Source organism: Cyprinus carpio, chromosome B22, assembly GCF_018340385.1.
Source record: "Cyprinus carpio isolate SPL01 chromosome B22, ASM1834038v1, whole genome shotgun sequence".
Lineage (NCBI taxonomy): Eukaryota > Metazoa > Chordata > Actinopteri > Cypriniformes > Cyprinidae > Cyprinus > Cyprinus carpio.
Window position 1 is genome coordinate 5,736,020 of NC_056618.1, and position 8,538 is coordinate 5,744,557.

At 40.8% G+C, this 8,538-nt stretch overlaps 1 long non-coding RNA gene across 2 annotated transcripts in view; it reads left to right on the forward strand.

Annotated features, from left to right (window-relative positions):
• LOC109055037 overlaps positions 1-8,538 on the forward strand; it is an 86,007-nt gene extending 77,469 nt beyond the window's left edge. Inside the window, exons 1-3 of one of the 2 annotated variants that reach the window (XR_006157750.1) lie at positions 7,539-7,645; positions 7,772-8,080; positions 8,183-8,538. This is a non-coding gene — a long non-coding RNA (uncharacterized LOC109055037). Of the gene's footprint in view, positions 1-7,538; positions 7,646-7,771; positions 8,081-8,182 lie in introns of those variants that run through there. The other variant, XR_006157751.1, reaches the window with a different exon arrangement.

Genomic DNA, 8,538 nt, shown 5'->3' on the forward strand with positions numbered 1-8,538 from the left:
TCTGCTACCTGGGCTTGCGATTAGCCATCTCCTTCGACAACGAGCCCATGCAGATATCGCAGAGAAGCAGGGCGTTGTCTGTACTGTGGTGCTGTGGGACTTCCCCCAGTAAATACCAAGCCTACAGCAGGTTGAGGCTACGGGTCATGTGGAGCCTCATGTAAGAAACCTCAATCCATTATATCCTCCGCGGTAAAGACGGCAATGGGCAACCGGGAAACCACCACGAGTGCAGAGCTTTCTCGATTCAGATCGGAGGTAATTTTTTGGGACTTTGCACTCATTAGACACCTCATTCTGATGGTTTCTCTGAATCAGAGGATTTTTGTCAAGGCGCTCATAGACAGTTGTATGCCTGGTGTTTTCTCACTCCATCCCACACGGACGCTTTTCACTTCTGGCAATCACACGGACGAATCAAGTTTTTTCTCATGTTTGGGGGGCCATCCATGGCTTACTACTCCTCCACATACCCTAATGTGGATTGAATCAGAGTTCCATATCGGCATGATTAACGAATGCTATGCAACGTTTGGTGTTCCTGCTTGTCCGTCTCTTGTGTTTCATGCAGATGAGATGGTGAACCTGTCCAACTGCCCATGGAGTACCCACGACCTGAAGGAAGGTGTGTCAGTAAGTCCAGGGCTGCTTTATCTTCCTCACATTCATTCCTAGACTGTGCCATAGACTAGTGCCAGGTACTTCTCCGCCTTAGGGGAGGTTATATCACTTTCTGTTCCAGAGAGGTAGGCCATGGGGAAAATATATTTTGATTCTCTGGCAGCTGGGGTAATTCGTCCCTCTTCTTCTCTGCAGGGTGCAGGGTTCTGTTTTTGTCGCCAACGAAAGGATGTCCCTGTGACCTTGCATTGTGATTGACATGTTGATTTTAGTTGTGCGGCTCCCATCCTTCTTTTCCCACTGATTCCCCACCTCAGTTTCGTGGTTGGGGGTCGACAGCCTCAGAGGTGGGGTTAGGTGCATTCTGTCTCACAGCGTGCCCGCTTCGGACAATAAGATGCCACCAGGGCATATGTTTTTCTCTCAGCTATTTTTTCAGGCAAACAACAGTACGACATTGGTAACAGGGAGTGCTGGCCATCAAATTAGCATTGGAGGCATGGCCGATGGTTAGAGGGTTCAGGGGTTCCCTTATCGTCTGGGCGATCACAAGAACATGCGTACATCAGGTCTGCCAAATGCCTAACTCCAGGCTAGGCTCGCTGGGCATTGTTTTCGGTTGTTTCGATTCTCCAATCTACCGTCCCGGCGGTCCAAAGCACATCAGCCCGACGCGCTGTCATGCATTTTGATCATTCGGAATGCCTGCCCGTCTCCGAGTGCATTTTACCGAGAAATTGGTTGTCTCACACCGCACAAAGGAGATCGAATCGGATGGATGCCCAGCAGTCCTGTTGTGCCGGAGGGGTTACGGTCGGACGTAATTCATTGGGGTCACTGTTCCAATGTGACTTGTCATCCAGGAATCGGTCGTACCATTTTTCTGGTTTTGAAACAACTGATTCTGGGTTGCGAGCCACCATGGCTTGTGACATCAAGGTTATTTGTTTTAGGGCCTACTCAGTTTGTTGCGCGGAGGTTAAGAACTGTCCAATTGGACCTCCAGAAGGGTTACTCCAACCGGCTGTCCGGTCCCTTCGAAAACCACTGGGTCCCATATCGCGCTTCAAATTTTGTGACTGCCCTGCCACCTCTCCGTGGGCAATATGGTTGTTTTGACCATAGTGGATTGGTTCTCAAATGGCTCACTTTAGTCCCTTGCCCAAATTACCCTCCTGCCAAGAAGCAAGCGGTTTATGTCTGTCGGAAATTCACGGTATTTCATTCATGGCCTCCCGGTAGATGTGGTTTCCGACGACAGTGCGTCCCCAATTTGTATCTCAAACTTTGGAGAGAGAGTTTTGTTAGGCTACTGGGGTCAAGGGGTGAGTTTATATTCAGGGTTTAACCCTCAGACCAATGGCCAAACTGAGCGGGCGCCAAACCAGGATCTGAAGTGGTGGGTTGTGATGGTTTGGTTAGCTCAGGAATCCCAATTCCTGGTGTCAAAGCAGCTGTCATGGGTTGAGTAGCCTCATAATTCATTACCACAGTGTCGTCACCCGGCCTTTCAAACCATTCCGAATGTAGTTAGGTTTACCACACCAAACCTCCTTTTTCCTAGTATGGAATCCCGCAGTCGCGGTCCCCTCGACCCACCCTTCATCAAGAGGCTGTCGTTGCAACGTGGAGACAAGGTTAGAGAGAGAGGACTCTTCTTCAGGAAGGAGTGCGCGACCAAGGCTAAGGGCCGATTGCCATCGATCGAAGCCTTCCGTCTCACGTCGTTGGGTCAAAAAGTGTGTGCTTTCTACGATTGAATATTCCACACTCTTCTCCATTTTGTTGATAAGTTGGCTCCCTAAACATTCATTGGCCCGTTTCCTGTCAACTAAGAATTCTCAGTCCATTGCAGCAGTCCGTCCTCAAACTATCCTATACGCGACCACACGAGAATTCACACGTGTTTCATGTCTCAAAATATTAAGCCGGTTTTTCATCTCCTCCCTTTAATCCATCCTTCTCCGGTTCCTCCACTGCCACTTCTCATCGACGGGAGCCCCAGTTATTTGGTAAACCGTTATTCTGGAATTCGAAGTGGGAGGGACGACGCGGATTCCAATACTTGGTGGGACTAGGGAAGGTGATGGTCTCAGAGGAGTTTGGGTGCCTGCCAAGGGACATTATTGGATCACTCCCTTATTGCATGATTACAATCAATGGGTAGGGTTGGCAGGGATGCGCCAAGAGGCGTTCTTAGGAGGAGGGGGTACCTGTCACAGTTGTTGGGTTCACTTACTCATCCGTGTGTGTTATGTGTGCATTAGTGGGTGTGTCCCACCCCTCTGTGCAGCTGCTGGTGAGCTGATCAGTTTCAGCTGCAGCTCGTTATCAAAGGCTCTATTTAAGGAGAGCTAACCCTGTCTTGTTTTTAAAGTTCCTAGTGTCAGTTGTCCTGTCTGGCCGATGCTACTCATGGTTTGTTCAGATCTCTCATCTCCAGATTGGAATTTCTTGCTTCGCAGTCTTCAGTGTGGTTGCCTGTGCGTACCATTGACCACCGAGCCGGACATGATCTTCCATGGCCCTACTATTTGTCTGTTGAGACTCTCAATAAAGCATTGATTGTACCGCAATTGGATCCTATCTCTTTTGTGTCTTGACAGCATTAATCAAATGAACCTTTGTAACTCTGACCAAATTGTGGTCTGAGCAATACAGCTCACAATCTAATTTTCACTTTTCAACCTTCTCTTTCAGTGGTCCCTTAATAAAAACAATCTTATCTGGTTGAAAACAACAATTCTCTTATACTATTTTTAGTAAAGCAAGTCTTCATTGCAGAGAAAAACAGCAGGCAGTTTTTCTTTGCAAAATGTAGAAAGCAGCCTACCTTTATAGGCCCTTTTCACAGTGACGTCAGCTAACTTCGCTTTCCCGCAAAGCAGTGTATCTGTACTCTTCCATTACATCTTTACATGCGACTTCTCTGGAAAATGTGGGAAAGACTGAAATATGAAAGGTGTAAGTTAAGAGTTAAGACTAATAATGTTAATTCTACTTACAGTCGGGTTCTTTTGCGAACGTTTTTTCTGCATCTGCTTTAGATGGGTGGGCTTGCTTGCCGCAACTGCTTGCTTTTAGATTTGTATGACCACGATTATGTGTCCACACAAAATACATAGTTGAAACCCTTGTCACTTGTTATTTCAGTAGATGTCATTCCTTGAATAATTTGTGAGTACACAGAGGTAAATTAAATTCCCCGTATAGTTGGTGGCAATATTAAAAAGACAACGTGAGTTAGTATTTTTTATTTACTATGAGGGAAAATGACATGGACACAAGGTCATTTTTTATATTAAATCTTTTTGTGGGCAAAAATGGCAGAAATTTCACATCAATAAAGGCAAAGGTGGCTGCGTGGCTGCAAAGAAACTCATTAGCACAGTTCAAAAAAAGCAGGATAAAATGGCATTATATTGAAACACTATACAAAAAGGACAGCTAGCCTAGTGTTCTTATACAGTATCAACTTTGGACTTCTAAATTACTTACTACAGTTCCCTCCATGATCAATTGCTTTGCTTTGACTACATGTATACCTTGTTTGTACTTTGTGGATTATTATTGAATGTAATATGACTCGATCGTATTTTAGCGGTCGGTTTATAGGCGGATATAGCCAATGTGATTTTTAAAAAACAGCTATGAGCGCCAGCGTTTTTATATTATTTACGCACACAATGCTGTTTTTTTTTTAAATAGCGCTCTTCTTTTTAGATAGCGAACTTAATATATTATTTCTGAATTACAATTAACGATAATTAAATGGAAAATTATAGACCCATTTAATTGACATTTAAATAGTACAAGCTTGTTGTGTTGAACTAATCTTGTTTCATTTTACATACAGGGCGCTGTATTAAGCAGGACCATAAATTACTGAATGAAAAGGTATTTCTCGTTACCACAGCGTTAAATGTCAGGACCATTCTTTAAACGTTTGTTTATTTGAGCAAACGATTAATCTAACCACTATGATTACTCAATATTACTGCAATATAAAGACACAGCAAAGAGTGTTGGCGAGATGGACTGGGAATCAGTGACTGCAGTGCTCCCTCCCTCAACTTCAAGTGGGGCAACCTCGCCGATCAGTATTTGGTAAGTTTGTTTGAGGATGCCAGACGTCTCGCCCTGAATGAGAAACGAGAATAGACATAAGCAGCAGCAGCAGTCATCCTTTTATCGTATTTGTGGCAGTTGTACAAGCGTCTGGGTGAACTCCATGCTGGCAGCGATAGCGCTTTATTATGCTGGCGAAAGTAAGAACTACCCTGCTCGCGTCAGAACGTAAGTTGCGTGACGTCATGTGTGGACGAAAAAGGGCCTATTATCTAAGCATGCTTCAATAAAACAAAATGATTATTTTCTTTTACAACAACATGGCATGCGTATGGTAAAATAAAGAATTAAATCATTATTTTTCTTCTATATTTGCATTACATGATTCAGAATAATCTGGTAATGGTGAATTAATTTTTCCAACCAACATAAAATCATTCGTTTTATTTTATTTTAGTGATATATTTGCACATTGCATCAACAAGTTCCATTCCTATTGTAAAATGACGATACTGTAGCTTTTGAATCAAAAATAAATAATAAATGTATATCTTAGTTTTCATTAATCTATTATATTTCAATGCCCTGCAAAGTATTCTTGCATATCTTGGCACACTTTTCTTTTCTAAAACAACATTCATACAAGTCCCTTTATTTCTTAGGGCTCACACCAGTGGGGATCACCACTCACACCTTTATCTTTTTTAGATAGGGCTCATACACTCATACACTCTTCTCCAGTGTAACACCAGCCACAAACGTCTCCGGGACCTAATCACACCCAAGTGATGGTCTAGGAAGGGTGAGTACCTCCTGCTCCACCAGATATAGAGTTTATTTTCTCAATATAACCACAGTCATTAACACAGACACCGATTATAAAACTTACAATTTACAACATACTTTTAAACAGACTACAATACACTCTTCATCGAGTGACCTTTTAGTTCTACTCGCCCTTTCACTGATATACTTCCTCCAGGTACTTCAGTAATATCAGTATGTAGAGTGACTGAATCTCCCACCATCACTGATACTGACTTCACTTCATCTGCATCAACACCAAACACACCTGAAGAACAAACAGAAACAGTTTTGTTAAATAACATTGTAGTATTGTAAACTTGTATAATACTGTAATATTTAAATAGTAGCATTCAGAATATTAAAGACCGTCAGCTCCCTCTAGTGTTCACACCTTTACAAACTAACCCTCAAAACCTTTGCAGTGTTACTGTCGTCTATTATTATTCGCAGTGTGATTTAACATTATTTCTATTTAGAGAAAAGTGATTCATGTTTAAAAAAACGTAGATATAAAAATGAAACTATCCGTCTGTTTCCAATTTATACTGAAAACTACTAGCCTATGTTAAATTAATTTAAAAAAAATGTGTTACTCCGTTCACGAGTAATAAAACCCAAAGAAGGAAGGTATTATTCATCATACTGATGTCGCTTGTGATCGCGTCTGAACTACAACAGCATTGATTAAGTGCACTGATGATGGGCTTATCAAACCTCCCAAGTCACGTTTTTTTTTTTTTTTTTTTTTGAGAAAGCGGGCTGTGTCGCGTCATAAGCCTGTATTGTATATACTATTTCGAAATGTTCCATAGTCGAGTTTGGCGAGATCAAAATTATGAAATGCTTGTTTATTAGAGTCTTGTCATATTCTGCATATTCTTAGTCAGTAAAATAAATGTTAAAACATTTTTTGAAATTAACCTTTAAAAAAGTGATTGAGAACATGTGTGATGAATTTGTGAAAATTATCTTATTAAATTAATTATATACAGTATCTGAGATTAATTCACATCCGTTTAGTGGCAGGATGACTCAAATGAATGAGGTTTCTCTTGAGTGGACAAAGCTCGCTCGTGTTTACTGTTGCATGTGTGATAGGCTAGATAGGATAGATTATTTTCCATCTAGACAGATTTTCAGTCTACACAGATATATAAAGCAGTGAATCCATAAACAGTCAGATTTCATTTTTATCAAACAAAATTCATGCGCATGTGTCGATCTTACTTCTAGTGTGTCGGATTGTTATTCAGTAAAATCAATATAGGCCTATCATGATTTCTGTGGAAGCAAGCTATAAACACGGATTACTATTTTATGGTGTTATATAAGGCTAGATAATAAAGCGAGATGCGAAACTGAGCTGCAATCTTTGAAAACTTCACGGAAGCGCAGACTGAGAGTTGTTTTTTCTTCTTTCACTGATTGGCTGAAGAGTTTTTATCTGCTTGACTCAGCACAAGTTATCTACACATAGTGTTTATGACACTGAAACATTGTTAGACGCGATTCTGTCGTATTTCTTGAAATCAACCTCATTTTTAAGTTATTAAGGCATCAGAACACTGAACGGATCTCAAACGGTTGAAGAAAGAGAAAAAATGTTTCACGGACTTGTTTTGTTCTGTTTTTTTTTTTTCTCCTCTGATTGAGAGAGGCCTGATGGTTGGAGATGAGTAATAAATGTATTTATGGCCTCAGTGTTAGACGGCTAGCCTAACAGATTAGCTAAGCTAATATCGTTTTAAAACATTTCAGAAATTAATTAAGGGTTTCAATTATCTAAATATTTAATATGACGATTAGATTTACCACTTAATTTTGATCTCTAGGTGGCGCTGAGACAGATGAGATCGTGTCAGCGATGCAGGGAGTTTCTTTCTCTGATCTGGTTTTGTTTTAATGAAGGGCGGTGATGTCGTGAGAGTGGGTGTTTGTTTGGATCGGGACTTTGTTAATCAAAATAAAGTCAGGAAACATCATTACATCCAGTGACACGATATTCAGAGACAGACTGCTGCTCGACAAGACAGACTGGAGATCTCACCATCACAAAAACAATCAAGAAATGAACACACTGGAGTTTATGAACTAAGTATCGATCTCGGACAGACAGAGTTTCAAAAAAAATTCATTGTCACTGTTTATGGTGAGTAGCCTATTCTACAGATGCAAACTGTACTTAATTTTATATTTATTTTTTTATATTTATGTAACATCCCTCTTACCTACTGTCAGTTGTACTTATTATTTTATTTATTTATTTACTCTCCAGCTCCTGTGCCTCCTGTCATCACCAGATACTCTCCTCAGTGTTCATCATCATCATCATCATCATCATCATCATCAGGAATTAAAAGTGTGCTGCTGTGTTCAGTGGTGAATGTGAGTGCTGTGACTCTCTCCTGGTACAAAGGAGACAGTTTATTGTCCAGCATCAGTGAGGCTGATTTCAGCATCGGTCTCTCTCTACCTCTGGAGGTGGAATATCAGGATATAAACAGCTACAGCTGTGTAGTGAACAATCCCGTCAGCACCCAGATCACACATCTGGACATCAGCAAACTCTGTCAGACATGTTCAGGTAACTGTGGTGATATCAGCGTTTCTCAACAGTACCAAAATATTTTTATTTTTAATGGTTTAATAAGTGAATAAATAAATAAGTGCCTACTTCTTTCTACAGACTGTGACAATTGGAGTCAAAAGGAGCTGTGATCCGATTGGTGGTCTCTGCTCTGGTGGACGTGACACTTTATGATGCAGTGTTTCCTAACCTTTTTCTGACATGGCATAGTTTAGATAAGTAAAAAATCTGACGGCACACAGCTAAGCACTTAAAAAAAAAAAAAATGGAAAGGGGGAAAGTTTTTTTTTTTTAATAATTAAACAATGCATCATCAGAGTTGGTATTTTGGCTTTATATATGATCAGACACTTGCACCATGCTCAAATAGAGTTAACAAGGTTTTGAAGAGTGATTGATGTAGGTATTTAGCTTGTATGATCAAGAAAATTGTTAATAAAGTGCTTTATATGGAA